Genomic DNA, 23,689 nt, shown 5'->3' on the forward strand with positions numbered 1-23,689 from the left:
AAAAGACATCATGTTGAAACAAAGACAAGATTTCCATCCTTGTGAGTGTAGCTTGTTTGTTATATGCTCACTCTAATAATTGCAACGCTATGTGAACACGTATGAATTTCACAGAATCGGGTTAAAATATTCTAGTAAATATAATTGGCATTGGCATGGACGTCTTTGTTTACCAGCCCTGTCCCAACAGTAAGTTTACATCAGTCCAGTTGTTAACATTATTAAATCCTGAAGGAAAGATGTAATTAACTCTTAAGAGGAAAGGTGAACATCTAACCCTTAATGTTTTAGTGGGCTTGTGTGATATCATCACAGCTAATGGTAATAAGAAGTTAAAGAAGAATCCCTCAAGAGTTTCTCCCAGCTCATCTTTAAGATTAACTCCACAGACCTTTATCAAAATGTCATCTTCTGGGCTGAGAAAGAATACAGCTGGTTTGCAGTATAAAGATATCATGATGTCACATCTATTAGCCACTTTAACAGTGTTGTCGTTGGTTCAATAATGTTATGATTTGAGAAGCTCACCAGCAGGCTGTTAAACACCACATGCAGTGGTTCATGGAAGTGGACAGGAAACCCCAGTGGCCCCTTGACAAAAAAAAAAAAATCCATTTCTCCAACTATTGATTTAGAATTACAAAGTGACTGTCTATACATAATCCAATCACAAGCACCTCTGCACATAAATTGAAAATACCAATACTAAGCCCACTGATTCCTAAATACATAACTATTTAATCCAGTGTAACTGACATGGCAAAGGGTATGTCCTTTAATTCAAGATATCCTAAGCAAAACAAATTTAACTGGGATTGTACTTTAGTAAAAGCTGGATGCTTGAATAGGTGGTGAAATCAGGCCCGACACCATGAGTGGGCAAAATGGGGCATTGCCCCCTCAGATCTGATTTGTGACCCTCAGTTTCAATTTGTCCCCTCTACCCCCGAAACGCGATTGATTTTAACCCTTTGACGCATACAATCACACCAGTGTGACTCCAATGTTCAGTGCGTCACTGCTAAATTCAAACGTGCTTTTGCGCTTTGGCTGGTGCTGAGCCAGAGACGGACACGCTCAGTACTTTTCATATATCACAACTATTCAGTGTCTTCAACCACATAATATTTATTTTAGGTTACAGACATTAATGTCAGTGGAAGCTGCAATAATAATCTTTTCAATTAGGCTATAATTTGTTGAAGTGTTTTATTCATATCAGATACACATTGTGTAGAAAACTATAAAGTTTACTCTACTCTTCTCCTGTAGTTCAACGGACACTTTAATGTATAGGAGAAATGGATGAATTTACGTGATGTAAATCCGACAGATGCAATTCTCTGAATTGTGGTTCAAACTACTATGGCGGCACCTATCGTGCATTATAGATCAGCTAACATGATTATTATATAGGTGTTTAAATGACAAAACACATTCACTTCCACATATTAGACAATCGGGATATATCATATAGTTCATGATATAGTTAACAAGTTTGTGAATATTTTGAATAAAAAAGGAAAAACAAAATAAAAGTGAAACCTCTGCCATACAGTGTGGCTGCATGATGCATCACCATGGAATTAATATGTTCTAAAATAGTGTTCTAAAATAACGAAAGCCTTAAAAAACTCACACTGGGGGCTCAGCTAGAATATAGACTCCCAACCACCCCTCCCCCTAGCCCCACCATACTATTTTTACTGTATTTTCTTTTCTTCAAATAAATGCAGCCATGGTGAGTATATGCTTCTTTCAAAAACATAAAAAAAATCTTACAGACCCCAAACTTTTGATCTGCATTGTACAAAAAATATAATGAAAAGCATAAGCACAATAAAAACCTTAATTTTTTTTTTTTTTTTTACAGTTATTTTAAAAACATTGATTCATTTCTTAATGGGACAGAACTGATGGGTTAGTAAATTGCATAATTTTTGATGACTCTGCTTTTGAAAAACTGTGTCTGACCAGGAGCTTGATTTATTTATCTGTTTTGAGAGTTGAATTTCATGCTGGGTAACAAAAAGCCCCGAAGAGCAATTTACAGATTTTCAGCACCCCATGTAAGAGGCTGCAATTGCTGCGTCAGCACAATCGCCCGCCCCCGCTGAGGAAGTGAGTTGGGATCAACATCTCTGACTGAGAGAATCAAAGGCAGGATCTGAAAACCCCACAAATTATGCAGCGACCAACCATACGCTTCACACTGAGCTCTTCAGGAGGAACGGGTCTGCGTTAATTAGTGATAAAGAAATAGACGGAGAGAGATGCTTCTCTTGTTCCTCACACCGATAACCCTCTGTTAGGAGTGAAACTCAACTGCTATCTATCATGCTCTTTCTCTCTTTGCTATCAAGTTCAGCGAGGCCAGCAAAAAACGCTTAATGTGAATGTCAATGTTTTTTATTCAGTGAAATTAGTTTAACTTGCATATAGGTATGTTTTAAAGAAATAGTAATTGTTGTCTTTATTTATTTACATTTACTGTTCCAAACCCATGTGCAGTTATTTTTAGTGAGAGGCTGCCAAGATCAAGTCTACCATGCATTCATGACCACAATTCAAAAAACGTTTGGCTACAATGCCTTTTTGGTCAGTGATGTCAACACGACAATTCATTTTTATTAAATAAATATTTTTATTCCATAAATCATTGTAAGACTTTGAGGACACTGTCCAGACTAGGACCATCAAAAATGTGCTTGTTGAGCTCTAAAGGTTAAAGAAATACAAATTGCCCTCAAATACAATTACAACTCAATCAGATATATTTGAATTGAAAACAGCAAAAAGTAAAGAAGCCAATGTAAAACAAAAGATGCTAATAACAGAATTGGTAACACTTTACAATAAGGTTCATTAGTTAACTACATTTGTTAACATGAACTAATAATGAACTGCACAAATACAGCATTTGTTCATCTTTGTTAATGTTAATTTCAACATTTACTAATACTTTATTAAAATCTTGTTAACATTAGGTAATGCACTGTGAACTAACATGAACAAACAATGAACAGCTTTATTTTTATTAACTAACATTAACAAAGATTAACAAAAACAGTAGTAAATGTATTGCTCATTGTTAGTTCATGTTAGTTAATACATTTACTAATGTTTAATAAAGGAACCTTATTGTAAAGTGTTACCACAGAATTTGCTTAGTTCTGGTTCAGTATAGAGCTACAAATCCGCAACCTAAATCTAGATGAAGAACTAATTCAACTTTTATGTGGGCTCTAACATAGCCAGCCTACATATTTCATTTCAAGTGGGGAGATTATTGAACTTACATTTATGCTCATGGCAGATCTTTCTTTCAAAAGGCGTATTTCCCTACAGTATAAACTACTCATTGTATAAAAGGCCTGGCTAAGACTCTGACACCTTGTCCTAACTACATGCGACGCCGCGACACGCGATATAAGATATCTTTTTCATAATCAGAGTTTTTGCCCAGCCGCGACGGCGACGATTCTTTTTTAGAAACGGTTTCTATTTTTCCGCGACGTTGCGGCTGGAACAACAAACACAAAGTGTGGCGATGATGATCTCAGGTACTGTTTATGTGCTTTATTTAATGTTAAAAGCACGCAATGTTACTTTTAGTGCTCCCAGCTTTGTAGCTGTAAAAGCAACAATGGATAATTCCCCTCAGATCTTGAAATTAAACAAATGGGGAAACAAGAACGTTCAAACTGTGAACAAACAAGTGTATTCTTTGACAAAGATTGTTTTAGTAACTTAGTAGCCTATGTATTTTTTAATAATGTTTAAATGGTGTAATATTTGTGAATTTGATCATGTAGCCTACGAGTGCCGTCAAGATGAGCCTAGGCTACTCTCTGGTGCTGTGCACTTGCCGCGAGAGCCCGCTCACACGCTGTTCTGATTGGCTGTGGGTTTTGATTGATTTTGAAGCATCTTGCAGTCGCATCGCGTCTGGTTAGGACACGGTGTGAGAATTCATGGCTTTTGGATGCCGTTCGACCACCACTCAAAATGATAAAGTCATAAGCGTATTTTCCTCACGGTTGCTCAAGTTAATATAATTCATCATGTTAATGTGCATAAAATGCTTAAAAAAAAAAGGATAAACACACACCAGCAGCTGAACTGGCAGAGGGAGTGAGAGACAGAAAGATGCAGAGTGCAAGCAATACACAACTAACCTTTTAAAGCAGAATTTCTTCGCTGTATTCTCGCTTTTTGCTGCAGGTTTCTCTATAGAGCTCCCCCTACAGCTTCGGAATAGATATTTGACAACACTGTCGAAAAACTCGTTGGCGACTCTCAGATACCAGAGGCTAGTAGATCAACGACATCAAAGCAGATGGAACATTCTTTAAAACGTCTTCTTCATTCGGGTTCGAACAGCGCGAGGGAGCGCAATAATGACAGAATTTTAGCAGATTTTTTGCCGTAAAGCAATTCGTTACATTGCGAGACATGATATCACGCGATACTTCCTGACACTGAGCCCAAAGTTGCAAGGGTGGTTTTTCGGCTCACAGGCGCTTGGGGGGTGCGAGACGACCACCATTCAACCCAAAAAAGTCATATAACTATTCCAATGACTCCGAAGCTGTTCGGTTAAGGTAAAAAAGTTACTTAGTTCACCTTTAAAGCTAATAGTCAACACCTGAATGCTTAGGACAGCCTGGTCCGCCATTGCATGTGCCACACAATTCACCTTCCATCCCATATCTTAAATGCATTCTGATAATACAATTTGGAGTGGAGGGCTTTCTTATGAATATGGTGACTTTCTTAGTGCTCCTTGAGAGATATCTTCAAGATATAGGAAGTACAGGAGAGCACTTTCCACAAATGAAATACACTTTGGTGCTCCAATGACTTCTATAAGTTTTTATTGTGAGAACTATTATATATTTTATACATAAACCTAACTTAACATGAAAGGTAGCTAGTTTTAAACATCAAATGCCTGGATCCCCCTTAATGGCCCATTAATATATCTAAAATTTGAAATCATACAACAGTGCCATCAATTATACATAATCTGTGATGTAGTAAAACACTATACATTTTAAAAGTTATCAACCAAAAATGTATTTTTTTTTTTTTAGCTGTGCCCAACAGTTGTTCCTATTTAATCAACTATTCGTACCCCATACCCCAAATATCCCAACTTCTGTCAACAGGGCGTCAAAAAATAAATAATCTGCTTCTGGTTAGGCATTGGATTATAGGTTCTGAAAAATGCAAAAACTGTCCTAAAAACATCTAAAAATAAAAATATAGGTGAGAGGATGACAAGAATAATTGTCTAAAGTTATAGCATGAGTGCTAATATTTCCCGAAGGTAGCATAAAAGCTGTTGCAGCAAACAGCAAAACAGCAACAAAGCCAGCCGGCATATCCAATACTTGAGAAAAAAGAACAGAACAAAAAAACAGAGGAAACAGATGCCTTCTGTTCTCAGCATGAATACATTTGGAGTGTCAGCAGGAAGCAACTGCAAGCGTGTGTATAGCCCGTGTAGTCTTGGAAAAGCTGGGGCCGTGTGGGAAGTTGAAGTGTGTGTTATGAGGTCAGTGTGCGCACACTCACTTGCTGAAGAGGTTTAGTCATAAATGTGGGCTGGACTATATTAGGAATTTCAGGGGTGCATGATCACCACACTTACTTACTTTACCCAGCAGGAGTGACAGCACAAGAAACTGACAGCCTCCCTACGTCCCTGAACAAAATAGTACAGACCTGATTTGAATGCCGTTAGATTTTGGAAAGTTAGATTCTGATAATGCAGCCTGTCATATAAAGTCTTTCCTCCCCTGGGATTTATCCACACATGTGAGAAGAATATCTTTCAAATGACATCTTGTAGGGTATGCAATTACATTTCCAAAGGAATGAACTGCAGAAATAATGAAACAAGAGGCATCAGACATTAATGATGCTTCAAAACAACATCTCTCAAGGTTGCACCCTCAAAACAAAGCACTCACTCTATCTCTCTCCCTCACCCACACCCTTTATTCAAGACTAAAATGAGAAACAGCCAGTTAGAGATATCCAATCCCACCGAGAGCCATTATCATTGGTATAAGTGCAAATTTAAAAAAAAAAGCTCATAATCAAATGAAAGGAGCAGCGTACCAGCTTTTCCGTCTCTTCATCCTACCCGAGCAGTGCCTTTGACAAGCTCTCACTAATCCCAGTTGGAATCCAGCTCAAACACAGAATGGTCCTCCATCTCCATCTGCTAAGACTTCTCTTCTTTTCTCTCCTCCCCACTCCCTCCCGCTTTCCCTCTCTCCCTCCCTCTTTCAACACAAACAGACGAGTAGTCAACAAAAACATAACCTTTAACCTTTAGTCAATACAATATATTTCCACTAAAACATAATTTATCTCAAAGAATGTTTCAAATTGTACATGTATTTGTGGTGAGCCTCTTTAGTAGCATTAAGAATCAATGGCCTTCTTATTTTCAGGATGTCAGGCTGAAGTGTATGCGTGTCTTGTTCAGCTATTTTATGCATGTTGCTGGCATTAGAGACACTCTCTCTGCATATCAATCACTTAAACAGAGATTAGCATTTCATTTGAGAGCCATTAAAGAAAAAAAAGTTAAGTTAAACGTAATCAATTATAGTCCATCACATCCACGAGACAGCTGCTTTTTAATGATCCATGAATAATAGATAATAATTGTATCAGTAAGCCTAGATACCTGTGTGGAGTAAATAATTCGGTTTTATGTATTAACATGAGGACACATGTCTGCAGTTTGGATAACACCACCAAGACCAGGCCCATAATCTAATATTTTGATCTGTTATGGTTTTTGGAGAGTGTGTTCTTAGTCAAAGGGAAGTGAAATCGGGCACATGGTTGTACACAGGGATTTCGGTGTTGAGATGACAATGACAGATGAATCGTCCTATTCTTTAATGATTTCTCATGTGATTCTTCTGCATAAATTTGTGGTTGATGCGTTACAGCAGATAGATTGCTGTATTTTTTCTAATGAGGGTTACTGAGATAATCAACTTGGATGAATTCTAGTGCCGTATCATGTGGTATAATAAGGACTGTCATAGTAGTTTGTTTTCATTCATCATGTCATTCAAGACGAGGTCACAAAAATACTCTGCAATGAGTCAATATATTGCAGCCAGTAACTAATACAGTGTGTGAAGGAAAACAGCTGCACCTGTCGCAAAAAAATCCAGTGCTGGTGTGGTAAGCACACAGGCTTGCTTTTTATCTGCCATCTGTTGGCACTTTACTGACAAGGAACTTGCCCAGTACTCAATATCGGTACAGTAGTGCTCAGAATCACCATGCTGCAATATTAATGCTGTTTTCAATAACACAGTGTTGGAATATAATGTATTCCTATGGCAGACATACAGTATTACTGAGCTACTGCAAAATTCAGAATTGAAGAATTGCTTTATTCACATGACAGACATTTTTCCAAAGATTTGGAGGAAGGATAACAACAACAACAATATAGAAAACAATGTTATTTATTTTATTAAAGACAAAAATGCATCTGTCTTTAAATATGAATTGGAATTCTAATATAGAAAATGTATATTAAATAAATTATATATTTATTTAAAGGTATTCTAGTATTATATAATAAATTATATACACACGTAATTATAATTTGAATCAGTAAATCTATCTATAAACCATTAAACGCTTTTTCCCTAAAACTTTCAAACATTTTTTTTTTCTTTTTTTTTTAATTCCTCTTCCTTACATTCAAATTCAAACTGCACTTCTGAATCCTGTTTTCTACCTCCATTCAAATTCAATTCATATTTAGGAATTAAATTAAATTGCAAATTGGAATTAGATTAAATTAGAATTTAAAAGGCATTAGCAAATCAGTTCTGAATGGCGTACAACCATGTTCAGTCCTGCAGTACTGTGCCACGAATCCATTAAAATACAAAGTGTTCTCACAATATGGCCATTATTCTCTTGTGTCTCTAAAAAAAACAAAAAACAAAAAAAAACTTAGTGATAAGGCTGAATGACCCCCTGGTCCCAGGGGAGCCCGAGGACCCTTAAGATGGACCACACATGGCTAATTCTCTCTGCTACTTTATAAGCAGCAATGAGTTCCTCCATTACCTCTCCATATTTTATGTCTCTGTCTTATTATGTGGCAAGGAAGAGTCTCTCAAGGGAACTAGGTCTTATTGGCTGTCCAGGAGATTGATTAGTTATTGATTATACCACAGTTTGGAGACTGAAATGAAAACATATGTGAAAGGGAGATTATGGGCTGAATTTCCAGATTGCTGATCCTTGTCTTTGTAACTGTTCGATCAATATGTCAATATTTCCAAGTTAATGCACTATGACAAACAGTGTGCCTGTGATTATGACTGGAAATGGTATCTAAAGCACTACATATAGACCCCTTTTTAGTTGGTAAACATGGTGACGTTTTTTTGTGGGCGGAGCTTAGGTGGAGGCAGAACGATCCCCCTGGCCGCTTCACTAACGTTAGTGCGCAAGTTTTGTTAGCTTGTTTTTTAACAATGACTGGAGAAAATCCGATTTTATCTTAACGTGCAAGGTCACTCACTGTCCAGGACCGCGATTGTTATTTGCAAAAGTTCATTTTAACGGACATCCCAGATTGGCTGACCCGGCATACACGCTCATTCAATGGAAGGACGATCTGACAGGATTAACGTCAACGCTACCTCCAGTTGAGTAGCCTGACTTCTACACCTACCCGATAGAGAAACCAAGGGTAAAGAGAAACTGAGGGCATATACATATTTAGATGCCTATAACTCTACTAAATGGTAATGTACAAAACTTGTGTGGTAGCCTACAATCCGCAGTTCTGCCTAGCCAGCGCCATGGCCAGACAGAAGACGACAATGTAAAGAGTGGCATTATGGTGCAATTTTAATGATGTGAATATTTTCTAGAAATAAAAATTCCAGATACAGCATATTCATTTTTTAACTATGTATTTGATTACACTTTCTTACCAGGTTCTTCAAAAAGTCTAGTCACAATCAATCAAAACAATGTATATTGTATACATATCATAGATGATTCACAAATAATCACAATAATTAAGAAAACATTATGCGATAAAATTTCAAATTGGAGCCTGTACTCCGTCGATTCTTGCACCCAACAACACAACAAGATGACATTTAATAACAATAATAATAATTTAAGATCCTTTATGTAAATTATGTAACCTAATCTGTGCTGGTTTGTATTGGCCGCCTCCAGTTTTCCGTTTGTTTTGCCTCCAGCTAACGCTGTGACGTAATTGTGAAGTCGGCGCAAAAGGGTTCTATTGAGATTCAATAGATTAGGAGAACAAAGCTGTATTATTTTGTACCACGCTTTAAAAGGATAGTTCACCTAAAATGAAAATAATGTAATCATTTACACAGCCACGTTGTCTCAAACCTGAATGATTTTCTACTGTGGAATACAAAAGAATACTGATAAAAATAAGCAAACAAACAACAACAGTTTCCATTGACTTCCACTAAATGGACAAAAAACAAATGAAGAAGACATGATGACAGAATTTTAATTTTTGGGTGTCCCTGTAATAGTCCAAAACCTGGACATTATCCAGTGACGTGATACATAGGCCTACATGGAGTATTGAAAAAAAACAAAGAAAAACAAAAAACATCATGAATCACCATCCATCCATCCATCCATCCATCCATCCATCCATCCATCCATCCATGATTGTTCAATAAAATATTGGTAACAAAGAAAAAAATCTAAACCCAAACAGGACATTACTCATCTTGTAAGAGAACATTAGATGATTAATAAGTTATTAAAGGCATATTACATGCAAATTTGTCATCATTTATTCACACAAGAGAAGATATTCTGAATTGTTTTTGCCCAGCATACTGTACAATGAACATAAATTGGGTCCAAAACAACCCTAGTGTGTTCAACGAAATACAGATGCATAAAGGTTAGGAACGACATCAGGAAGAGTAAATTATATTTTGTTTATTTGTTTGTTTGGGGTGAACTATCCCTTTAGGATGACATTTATTGTAATAGTATCCACCCATACATAGCGGAGTCATTTAGTTCACATATCTCAACTCTAATAGGCCAGCTCTATTCAAGCATACAAAATATGACAACCTATTCCTTACAACAGAATTTCAAGTTGATTCAGTTCAATTAAACTCGCTTTGAACTGGCAAAAATATCATAGCGACTCTATTTGTGCATAACATGATTTCGTGTCATTACAAAACAGTGACATTTTCCCATCTGAAGATGTCATCTCTCTGCTTTTGTGATAATCTGTGTTCCCTATTGCTCTTTTTATGTATCTGCACTGCACTGTTCTTACTCAGAAATTATCCTAAAATATATATATTTTTTTGGCCTAATTCTTCTTATTGCCTCTGGGTTCTTAAGCGCTTTCACATCTCTGTATATTTTATGTGAGAGAGTGAGTGAAGGAGAGAAAATACAATATTAGGCAAAACAAAAGGAAGTATGACAAGTAGAGATGTGAATGTGAGCGTTTAGAGAGACAATAACAACACAAATACGTCAAAAATAAAGTGTGCTTTCTTCTGTGTGTCACAAATCATAAATCTGTCCAGACCATAGTCTGTGTCCTTGAATACTCCACATTCTCTGCTTTGCACCATGGTAATAGTAATTCTCCAGCCCTCTTGAGAATGTTTTAAGTGCGCATTTTTACCCACAGTGAATAAAGAACGAACAAAGTTTCAGCAGCCTTGAGCACAGTGGAGAAGCCACCTTTCAACTCTACATCAGAAAGAAATATGTTTAACCCTCAGCTGGTGGGTAGCTTTGTTAAGATGGTCACATGCTGAGATTCAGACTCTCAAACAGTCAAATTTATCGGTGCACATGTGAAGAGCCTAGGTGGGTGTTGGGTCTGTGGTTGAACGATAAGGTGGAAGAATGGGCTTTCCTGCAAACAAGCCCGTTAACAAGCCTTCTATCTCAGTCATTACCCATGGCACATTAGCGATTTCTCTTTCCTTTTCTGGCCATGCCTACTTTACTTATTGACTCCTGCACTGGCTCCATTAGATGGACCTGATAGGGTATGCTCTTCTCAGGAGTGAACTAAATGACAACTTTCAGCTTGCTACAAGGGAAGCCATGGATTTTTTAATGAAATGGATCACATTGACGCGCAAGATGGATAAAGACAACACAATGAGATAAGTGAGGGAGAGATTTGTTCCGCTCTTCACCATCTACCTTCATCCGTTGTGTCTTTGCCACCACATATCTCTTGTCACAGAGCCACAACTTGTAAATGTTGGGCAGATAAACCTTTCCATAACCCTTAAATGCATTGTTTTACTGTCAATCCTCTTTATCCTCCTCCAAATCCCTTCACAATTATTCCCATTTTTAGCGCCTCCTGGATTCAGGCAGAAAAATGTCCTTTACCGCCCCTCATTTAGGAAACTGCCATACCAAATACGAGCCCCTCCCTTCCTGGAATATGCTAATTTCAAATTCCTGCAACGGAGCAAGCTCATCAGCGTGCTTATGACAGTCGTTCATGTCACAGTCTGTCAAAATAACTTCAAATGACAGTGGAATAATGTCTGCAGGTCTTCTTCCAAAAAATATAAATCTCTGCCATTGTCAGAAAGTACTCCTGTCTGTATGAAACTCATAATTGCCCGGTTTGGGACCCTCCACTACAACAGGATACACAGCCATAAATACCAATTCACAGAGGACAACGGTTGCCTTGGGGGCCCTTGTTTGTGAAAACTGTGTAGCTTCACCCATGTTTTAACTCAAGAATAGTGATTTACTGAGTCTAAGTAACACATTTTTTAAATTGAAAAACCTAATTTCTTAGCTACTTATGAGCTTTACTTTTTCCATTTAGGAGCTAGCAAGCTCAAACCAACAATTTATTAACAATTCTACCTTAAGTGTTAAACTTGAAACTGAAGGACTCTCTTCAGGTGTGATCAGGGTTGGTCACTTTCCAACAGAGACTTTCAAATTGCTTTATTAAAGGGCCCTAGGGTCCAGTGGCCTAATTAATGTCCAGATGGCTGGTATGCATAGAGTTAGTGATATCCCACAGCCCAACCCGTACTTATGCTTAATTAGCATTCTACTTTTAACGGCAATTGAGGTGTCATGCTGTGTAAAAGAATCATGGATAAAAATCACACAAAATATTAAAAAAGTAATTGTCAAAGGTAAATAAATAAATAAATAAATAAATAACTCCATCCATCCATCCATTCTATAAATAATCAAATGTATTTATTTATATATTTAATATAGTATGCTTCTTCAGCATCATGGTCCTGGTTCACATTGTAAAGCATTAAATTGATACCACTACTATTACTACTACTACTACAGTAATAATATATATGCTTCTGCTGTGCCATGGCTCTGATTTTAAAGGTAGGGTATAGGCAGTGCTTAATTTGTAAAGTGGGAGGTCCCGGAGCGCAGAGGGGGGGTGGATCCGGCGACTCAAAACGGGGGTTGGAGGTAACGGAACAACAAAAAATAAAATAAATAATTACACTGCCTACGTAGCTTCTCTGCAGGGACAGTGCCAGAGAATTTTTAACGCATGTGCTGAGGGGGTGCTAGATCATTGACGGGGGGAGCTGCGCAAAACTTGGCCACTAAATATTTAATATTCAGTTATGTTAATGATCACAATTAAAGTTTTAATTTTATTAAATTGAACAAGCGCAACATTCAGCATTCAATCAAATATTCTAAAAGATATTATTATTAATAATAATGTTATTTCAACACAATATCTCGTTATTTCGACATAATATGTGTGCGTGCATTTGTAAATCCGGTGACGCGTGTATTGATTTTTATTAATAAACAAGTGTTTTCTCTGACAGTGTCACTCGGCTGCAAAGATGAAGTTGACGATTGCCATCTCCGTGTGAACGCGCCTATAGAGAGAAATGCACATAAATAGGCCTAATGGATTACATAATCAGAGAGTAGCCTTTTTCTTTTTTCGTTTTGAATTATTTCGTTTAAAGACATTTCAAGCTTTGTGTATTTGATGTATTTTTCATGTCTGTGTGAGGCATACACTGAGTTTCGTTAAGTTAGGATGTGCTCCAGTTCACGTGCAATGCAAGTGACCGCGCGGCGCCTCCATGATTGTCTGTTATATTTGTTTCTTATTCATTAAATCCAGGCAATTGGTTGATGAAAAATTGATTAAAATTAAGATACAATTTATACAAAATGAAATTCACTTTAAAGAAAGGCTTTCTACAAAACAACTTGATGAAGTGGTCAAAATCATGTCTGACCCGCTCCATGTCTCATATTGCGCATCCTATCTTACTCTGTGGTGCTGTTCACTTTTCATAAATCAACATAAATGAAAAAAAAAAACAACAACATTAGAATATTTTAACAAATATGAAACTAAATGCGCTTTTTTAATGGCTACAACAGTATAGTAGGCCTACATACTCTCTATTTGTACAAATTGCTGCACATTCATTTAATTCTGAATTTTGCACACACAAGTTGAAAGGCATTTGTTCAAATCAAGTTCACGGATAATTGTGCGTGCATTTATTAATCATTATGATACTAAAATCATAACAAAGTAGGCTATGCTATGTACAAAAAATCATATGAGCCCAGAATATGAACGCATTTACACGTTAAGCATTTTCCTCCCATAGAAAACCATTATAAGAACGCTTAAAGGGTTAGTTCACCCAAAAATGAAAATTCTGTCAGTAATTACTCACCCTCATGTTGTTCCAACCGCGTAAGACCTTCGTTCATCTTCGGAACACAAATTAAGATATTTTTGATGAAATCTGAGAGCTGGATCACTTTTCCATAGGCTGCTAGGTGACCGAAACTTGCTGGCCCAGAAAAGTTATTAAAGAGATCGTTAATATAGTCCAAGTGACTACAGTGGCTCAATCTTAAGTATATCAAGCGAAGAAAATACTTTTTGTGCGCAAAAAAACACAAAAATAACGACTTTATTCCACTATTCATTTCCTTCTCTCTGGGCCTCTAGTTGGTTCACGTAGTGTTTTTGCGCAGCGCGTCTGTGTTGCACGTCACCACGTAGGCTCACTATTGGCCGACGCTGGTCATGTGTGTGATGCGTGATGACGTGTAACACAGACGCACAGCGCAAAAACACTACGAGGCCCAGAGAGAAGGAAATGAATAGTGGAATAAAGTCGTTATTTTTGTTTGTTTTTGCGCACAAAAAGTATTCTCGTCGCTTGATATACTTAAGATTAAGCCACTGTAGTCACTTGGACTATATTAACGATCTCTTTAATAACTTTTCTGGGCCAGCAAGTTTCGGTCACCTAGCAGCCTATGGAGAAGTGATCAGCTCTCAGATTTCATCAAAAATATCTTAATTTAAGTTCCGAAGATGAACGAAGGTCTTACGCGGTTGGAACAACATGAGGGTGAGTAATTACTGACAGAATTTTCATTTTTGGGTGAACTAACCCTTTAATGTGGCTTAATGCAGATTAGAATGTTCCCTTATTATGTCGAAATAACGAGATATTATGTCGATACTACTGCTGTGTCCACCGTGGTCTCCTTCTTGATCAGCGGAAACGATTTTTGCTTGTTTGGGATCTGACTGGCCAGCGTATTTGAAAAAGTTAAGCAAACTTTTCTGTCTTTTTGACATTTTTCCCCTGAGTGAAACGATCGAGGCTAACAGCAATCTCAACTAGCACAACAAGCGCGCAAGTCATGTGTTACAAACATTGAACACTACACAAACAGCAATTAATTTTAGTGACACAGGAGGTGCCGGATCCAATAAAAAAGGTTCCGGATCCAATGTCGGAGGTGACGGAACATGTTCCGGCGTGTTCCGGCTCAAATTAAGCCCTGGGTATAGGCAATTTTTGGCTAGCAATAGCCATTTATCTTTGAAAGTTTGAGATCCCACCCTCCCTTCAGAGCGTCTCCAAAGCCACGCCTTCTCCAAAACACATGAACGCACACAGCAGAGTTTGCAAAGCGTCACGAGATGAGAGACGGTCTGTCTAACTCTGCATAGCATGAAACGCTCTGATGACGTGTGATGTCTGCGTGAACAGGGTGCACAGAGGTATGAAAATACATGCGTTGACAGGCAGATAGGACATCATACTATTGCATTCGTACCAAATTTAATGATTGGACGGACATTTTATGGTCCTACGCCTTCCACAGACTATATACATATAAATACATTCAGACCACTTAACTTAGTGATTGGTATCAGGATGTGAAGAGACTAACAAAATCAGCATAACAAAAAATATTTCTGGAACCAACCGCATACCCTGCCTTTAATGTATTTTTTTTTAGACAACAGTCAACAATAATTTCTGTTCAGTGTTGGAATAAAGATATGTCTGGGAAATATGCCCACATTCTACATCCAAGATATTTTAATGCATTTGGCCAGTATTAGTCATTGTCTGTTTCACTTACATTTATTATAGAAATTATGTTTGTTGTTTTGATCTAGATAGGTCAACATCTCCTGTCTAAGATATGACACCAGAATAATAATATAAAATCAAATCACCGTGTGTGTTGATACAGGATTGTACAAAGCTGTTAGATAGAGGAATAGATAGATTAATTTAAATAATTAAAAAAATAAGAAAGAATGCTCGGCACAACGAGGCGGTAAACTTCATTTAATAGCTTTCAAAGAAAAACGTACTGTACAGGTTTATAAATTCAGCTCAGAGTAAGCACAGAAAAGTGCCTTTCTTAAATGGGTTTCGGTCTCTTAAGACTCCAAACCTGGTTCACATTTACTGCTCATCAGGCTGGAATAGGGCTCTTCTCCACACAGAGCTATCTGTAGACCCATCTCACTTTCATCTGAATTGAAAAGAGCTCAGCAAATAGCAGCAAGAGAGAGCAGTTTTCGACAATCTGTGCTGTGTGCTCACCGGCACTATGGTATATCCAAGCAGGTGATGGGAACTGAACCATTTCAAAGTGCAGAAATGAAGTTGGCACTAGAAGGGAATTTAATAAGCTGCTTGAAGTTCAGAAGAGGACCACATCATGGACCCCTGCCAGGCAGTGGCCCCACACTGGAGTGTGTGCAGAACACACCTGGGAAAAGATGGAGCTACGAATTTCTCATCAACAAAACCACTGCCAAGAGAGTGTGTGAGAAACAGAGGACCGACTGACCTTTATCTACACAATGAAGCTAAAATAGAGCTTCACTGTAAAGGAAGACTACTATCTATTTCTCACAGTAGTAAATTGGACATATCCTCTATATCACAAGAGTCCCAAGAGCCCCATTAACATATCCAAGACATCTTGTAAAAGTGAGGAACTTCAAACATCACCTCACTTGACAGAACCTGTGTGCATTTTGCTTGCATAGGACAGGGACCTCTCCTAAATTCAGCCTCATTATCCTTTTCCTTTCCTTTATGTGGCTATCAAACATGATCTCATTAGTATTCACATGCCAATACATATAAATATGCATGTCAATGTAGTGAAAGCATCCCCACAAAATGTTTACAAATTTGAGATTTATATATTGCATTGAGAGATCAAATACGTTTAAAGCTTAAAATGACGTATTTACTGCAATTAACACATTTACCTAATTTGACAATGGTTTCAATCTGTTCTGTATGATTTCTAACGAGAAATTGGAATCATTGTGACAGCACATACATACACAAATCAGTAAATTAGTGAAATGTGTTATTGTCACACTTCAATTCACTTCCATACTTAGTGCTTTGATGGTAATTATATTCATCTAGACTAAGAGTGCAAATTACTTTACCTTTAGTCAATCTGGATTTAATTTATACATAAATTAGCCCTTAAAAGGTCTTAATGTGACAAAATTTCTCTTGTCATTTAGTGAAAAATGACCCCCGCTATGACATTGTGTCTGAATATTGAACTTGGTCACCTGCACCACTACCTTTGCAAATGTTCCACCAATCTATAAATTTGTAAAAGGTTTTACATTTTATCTAATTGTACAAAAGCACATGTGCACACTTACCGTTTACAAATGGCTATGAAATTTTGAGATCAACCCACTTTTATAAAGTAAAAAGGCTTAGGCATTTCTTGCTGCAGATATAATTACAGAAATGAACTGAAATTCAGAGGAAAGAGAGAACAGAGAAAAGAGAGTGAAAGGGAAAGAGAAAAAGATGTGGAATCACATGATTATATTGTGAGGAGTGCAAGTATGTAGCACATCTTCAGTCTTAACAAAGCATGTGTGTAAGGGGATTCCACGGTCCTGGGGAGAGCATTACTTTGAAGCCTTCCATTTCACAAAGATGGAGGGTGTGTGGAAACTTATGGTAATAGCTTGTCAAGAATGAGAGGCATGGCTGAAGTTCTGTCCCCTATTGTTAACAGGGAGAAATTGAGGTACATTTTGGGATAGGAAAAGGTTCCGGAAATTATTCCATCCACCAGAGACAAACAGCAGGAGTTTCTATTACACTCAAAGCCGTAATGCACACTAATAGCCATGTAATGACTCCAGGATCCCTTTAACATTGTCTGTGCAGCCACCATTTTCCCTCTCAATGTCACTCTCTTGTTAAGCCTTTTGGACCTTTCAAAGCCTTCAAATTCATTAGGGGAGTGTCCTAGGTCCAAATCTTCTTATTCTTCTCATTTTATTTTGTTGAATGGGTTGATTAGAGTGTCACACTGAACCAGAGCACTTGGAAGCCACACAAATACAGTGGAAAAGCTGATAATTGAGAGAGAAACGGCCCAAATTTGCAAATGCACAGCCAGAAAAGGGAGAAATGAAAAGATAATGTGCCTTTTCTTTGTCACCCTAAAATACAGCTTGTATTACTTTTTCAAAATATATACAGCCCACTTTTATGCATCAAAAGATTTTTGCAACAAAAGATACATGGAAATACCTCCTTATTATAACTTAAAAAGGCATACAGTACATACAATATTTTACCATTCTTGTCATACAATAAAAAAAATGGTAAGGGACTTGCCATATGGTATTTTTGTGATGCTGTACAGTAGCTCATGTAATGTGCACTTCTTTCCTTCAGATGTAGTTTACAACCAACCCGTCACACACACACACACACACACACACACACACACACACACACACACACACACACACACACACACACACACACACACACAAACAGGCGCACATATCTTTGTGGGGACTCTCCATATACGTAATGGTTTTTATACAGTCCAAACTGTATATTCTGTCCCCTTACACTAACCCTACCCCTAAACCTACCCATCACAGAAAACTTTCTGCATTTTTACATTTTCAAAAAAATATCATTTAGTATGTTTATTTACCCATTTCCCTCATGGGGACCGCTGGCTGGTCCCCACAATGGAGGTGATCTCAGGTTTTACTATCCTTGTGGTGCCATTTGGTTCCCACAATGTAATATAAACAAAAACACACACACACACACACACACACGCACACGCACTGAGAAAAAAGGACTTGCTTAATATCTAAATTTTTAGCTCACCTCTTGACATGGTAATTTTGTGACCATACAGTGGTTGCTTTGTTTCTAAAGCAGCCCGGACACCATGTGCAGTCACTCAAACAAAGTCTCTTATCAACTCATCAAATTCTCAGGGTGTAGCCAAAAGCAATTATAGGGAAGCTGGATGGGAAAGCCTAGTGAAGCCTGCCCCCCTCAAAGCCCCCATCCACACTCTCACCAGACCTAATAAGGCCTTGCCTTCCAAACAAGATGAATCATGTTCCTTCTTTTCTCTGCGCCTCAGCACTTTGAGGTGGTCTCGCAGTGTAGCTTTGTAGCCTTATTAGCCCTTACAACGTAATAGACGAACCAATAACGCTTGGGTTTGCTAAACTCCACCTGGAGGGATTGTGAAATAAAGGAATTGGATAGACATGGAGCCCTGCAGGGTGTTCGTTTATCACACTATTTGCTAATGCAAAAGTACTGTATGCTTCTTCAAACTGAATCCAAAACTATTGGATGCAATAGTTATCCTGCCACCATACCAGGAACTGAACGAGCAAGAAAAACGATCGATTTACCAGAGATCAGCGCAGATCAGTGCAGCATCGATTGTAGCTTTTGAAAGGGAGCAACATCTTAAACCAGCCTAAGCTTGTTTGTATTAGCTAGTCCATTGAATGGATGGATGGATGAATAGATAGACAGATAGATAGATAGATAGATAGTTACTGTATGTCTGAATTAAGATCTCATGTTTAGACCATGACAACCTTATCCTATTGATGGCTTTACTTAGCTCTAATGAAAGGGCTATAAATATCAGCGCCTCGTCAATATCTCACACTTGCGAGCACATCCTTGCCTGTCAGGAGGTGAGAGCTCTGTGACATTGTGACATGCTCAAACACGCTGTCCACAATGCTAATGCCAACAGACAACTGCCACTTAGACTCCGGGGTTTGACTCTGCGTACTTGCTTTGAGCAGCTCCTTCTACATACCCCCCGTTCTCATCCTTCCATTCCACATTATATTACACACGGCAGAAGAGAAAAATCAGTCAACAGAAAACTGGTTCGGAACTTCTGCTAACAACCACACCGTTATGTGAGAAAGAAACTTTTAATTAGCTCTAAGAGATTTAGTGCAATGGACTATGTGAAACTGGGCTTAAAATGTGAATTTAAAGGGAATGGAAAAAAGTGAATTTCATTAAGATTAACAGAAAACTTGATTCTTTGAACTTTTAAACAGCACAAAAAACACAAAACCCAGAGACGCTCTGGCCAAAACACATCTAGAGCGAATGTAATGGTATCTTACCAAATCGGGTGACATCAGTAACTCCTATACAGTAGTTAGCCTCCTGTGCTCCATCTTTATGACTGTCACCCTCCATGAGCTAGAAAATTCTATAAAATTCCGCTCACTGCTAATACAGGTCCTTGCATTTCCTCGACGCAGATGAGCTTTTTTCCATCTCCAAAAGCATGTAGCTAACATGTTCTGTGTGTTTGATTGCAGCTACAGCAGGTTTTGTTACTTAGTTAAAGCTGGAGTTTGTACCTATAATGTGTAATGAAGCCCGAGGGGCTGGGCCTGGCTCCGCTTCTGATTAAAGGCCCTAATAGGTCCACAGGGTTCAATCAAGCCAGACCCACTGAACAAAGTATACTGCAGGAAAGTGGTGAAGTAAACACTATTGTGCACCGCCGCAGGGACATGCGTCTCAAAGCACACAACGCTAATGATGGTGACACATAATGAAAGAGAGCATGGATGAGAGAGATATATAATTGCATGCATGCATTCTCGCATTTGCATAAATGAATACATGTAAGCGGTTACAAACACATTTAACCTCATGCTAAAGCTTTGCAAAATGTAGCATAACGGAAATCTTCAGAAAAATGAATGCAAAATCCCACGCACATTACTGAAAAGGGGATGACAGATTTATAGGCGGCTAACTGTGACGATAGTACCTCCGATTCCACCCAGATCTTAACATCACTGCTGTGTGTGCATGCATGGGAGGAGGTTGTTATGGCTTTGAACAGCATCATCCCCATCTGAATGGCTGTTGCTTTTGTACTTGATTACTAGTGTGCTCAATTGTTTTGTTTTGTAAAGCATGTAATCCTTGTTAATGAAACACTACAATACTGTTACTACTATTAAGAGACCATAATCTCACTATCTCGGCTAACCAACAAGCTCTGTCCGTGTATTATACACAGACTATACACTGCAGTCGCAACAATGCAAGAAAGAATTTACAAACTTCAGAGTCAACCAAGGCCAACTATGAAGTGAGCATGAATTATTGCCCCCTGAAAACAGCAGAGGCAGCCAGGGGGTGGCGAGAGCTTGGGGTGTGATTGACAGGTGGTGTTGAGTTGTGATCCATGCAGATTTAACCTTGCAGAGGAGGGTGAAGGGGAGGACAAGCGAGGACCCAAATCCGGCAGCCTGCTTCTCATTGATTTTACAGGTGTGAGGGTCGACAGCGGGCTAAGAGCAAAAGGCTAATGGAGAACACACACACACACACGCACACACACACACAATTTCTGGCAACCACAAATGCCTGTTTACTACTGTGAATTTAACACGATTTTCCCTCATTATTTCACTATAAATACTATTTTTTTTAATGTAAAACATAAATAAATTAAGCAAAACTCATGGTGCTTAAAAGCAGGGTATGCGTAATTCCAGATTTTTTTTTGTTGTTATGCTGTTTGAAAGTCTCTTCACATCCTGATAGTAATCGCTAAGTTAAGTGGTCTAGTTTGAGCAAGGCGTAGGACCATAAAATGTTCATCAATGGAATAATACTATGTTTTACCTGCCTGTCAACGCATGTATTTTCATACCTCTGTGAACCTTGCTCGCGCAGATATCACACGTCATCAGAGCGTTTCATGCTATGCAGAGTTAGACAGACGTCAGTCACCGAGCACCGCAACCGAAACCGCAGCCACCATTTACAGTTCCTCCTGAACAAAAACAACGAGCTTTGGAGACACTCTGAAGGGAGGGTGGGATCTTATGCTTTCAAAACTAGCTCGCTATTGCTAGCCGCTCTGAAAATTGCCTACCCTGCCTTTAAATATTTAAATATTAATAATAAGTTCAAAGGAGACGTTATTCAATTAAGTTGGTTGGTTGCTATGTCAGTGTTATACAGTATCAGTTCATTATAAATACAGTTATGGACTGTAAAATGCACAAACACCAAGATCTAATCCTGCAGTCCTTCAAATAATATACCATATTGTCTCTATATTTTTGCAGTGATATCTGGCAACCACAAATGCCTGTTTGTTACTGTAAATTTAACAAGATTTCTTCTCCTGTAATTTCACTATAAATGCTATGAACATTATGCTTTATTTATGTAAAATAAATTAATTTGAGCAAAAATCATGGCACTTAATCTGTTTATCAATATACACAATTTTTTAATAAAATTGGTTGGTATAAAATGTTAAATTCAGTTATGGACTGTAAAATACACAGACACCAAAATCTAGCCCTGTAATGCTTAAAACATATCATATATTGTCACCATAATTTTAGCCATTACAACGATGTATGGCACAAACAAATGCCTGTTTGTTACTGTAAAATTAACATGATTATTTTTCAGTGTATATCTGTAGACAAACAAGCACTCATGCACACTGCAGTTTGTTTGAGTTTTGTTGACTTTTAGCACACCTACTCAGAGAGACAAATTTATGCATAATTACAGTCTTGCCTTTGAACATACCGACACACTCAAACACTCATACTGTCTCCAGTGCATATATTTACAGACGCTCACACATATTCAATGCCAACGCATACACACACAAAGCCATCTGCGTTGCAATAGTATGAATAATCACCACCTAAATGGCATGTATTTAAGTCTACAATTAATCTAATTCGGACAGCACAATGTTTTTACGTCATCTATTGTTAAAACTCACATCAGGGCGTATTGTTAAGGTTAACAGGGTATTTTTTGTTGTTGCTGTGAACAGAAACCTCGAGGAGTGGAAATGTGTTTATATATTATATAAATCACCCTAAGTGTGACAATAAAATCTTGAGGTCGTGTTGGCGTTCAAGTGTGTATGACTGACTGCGTTTGCTGAGGTGCTGTTTCTATGATATGCACACAGAGCGGAACAACAGTCAAGAGCGGGGCTGGATATTGCATTAGCAGGGGGGCAACCCTGTGAGAATAATCACGTTTACCGTATTCAAGGATCTATGCAAACAAACCTCTCTCTCTCCATCTGAGGGGCAAGATTGTGTTTGTGTATTGAGTTTGCATGTGGTAAATACTCCAACTCACACTGTCTTTTAAATGAGCAAGGTTCTGTTGCAGAAAAATACATTATATGCACAAAGACCCTTTTTTTTTTTTGCTTAAGACTTAAATTTCCCCTTTTATTCGTTCCCCAACTTCTTCTTCGCAGTGTGGTGTTGTCAGCTTGAATTCCGAATGAAATGGATGCATTTGAAACACATTCGTGTTTCCATATGAACTATGAAGGAGAAGATAAATGGGCCAGATTTGTTTGTGCTAGTAGCAGCATTTTGCTTTGGTGATACATTTATCAGAGCTGTGAGTGTGTGTGTGTGTGTGTGTGTGTGTGTGTGTGTGTGTGTGTGTGTGTGTGTGAATGTGTGTGTGTGTGTGTAGATGCTTAGATTAGAGAGTAGGCTGATAACATTAGGCCTATTAAAAGCTCTTAAGCAGAAACTCTGTGATAAAAACATCTTTTTACTGTGGTCACCATGCCAAACTGTATATACAGTACTGAACTTGAGATAAAGTGTCTGAACTTTAATGCTTCTTCTGCTGAACACAAGAGAAGATATTTGTAAGAATATGGGTAAACAAACAGTTGATGGACACCATTGACTTTCATAGTATAGAAAAAGAAAGAAAGAAAAAAAAGTAACTTCTATATAAAACTATAGAAGTCAACGGGGTCCATGAACTGTTTGGTTACAGATGCATGGCAGTTGCTCAGTGTTTGGATGTACAAATGAACACAAAAGTATTTTTTTAGTTCCTTCATCCGAGCCTCTGAAGAACCAGTGGGTTATGTGAATTTCTGATGTGTAATTGTTCAAGTTCAGACAGATAAT

General features: G+C 38.0%; 1 protein-coding gene across 4 annotated transcripts in view; it reads right to left on the reverse strand.

Moving 5' to 3' along the window:
- Positions 1-23,689, reverse strand: part of lingo2 (leucine rich repeat and Ig domain containing 2) — a 268,557-nt gene that overhangs the window by 10,409 nt on the left and 234,459 nt on the right. Inside the window, exon 1 of one of the 4 annotated variants that reach the window (XM_084133266.1) lies at positions 6,130-6,214. The exons of the other annotated variants lie outside the window; for them this stretch is intronic. The gene's annotated coding sequence lies outside the window, so the exon portion shown is untranslated. Of the gene's footprint in view, positions 1-6,129; positions 6,215-23,689 lie in introns of those variants that run through there. 4 annotated transcript variants of the gene reach the window in all.

Source organism: Abramis brama, assembly GCF_963993115.1.
Source record: "Abramis brama genome assembly, chromosome: 13".
NCBI lineage: Eukaryota > Metazoa > Chordata > Actinopteri > Cypriniformes > Leuciscidae > Abramis > Abramis brama.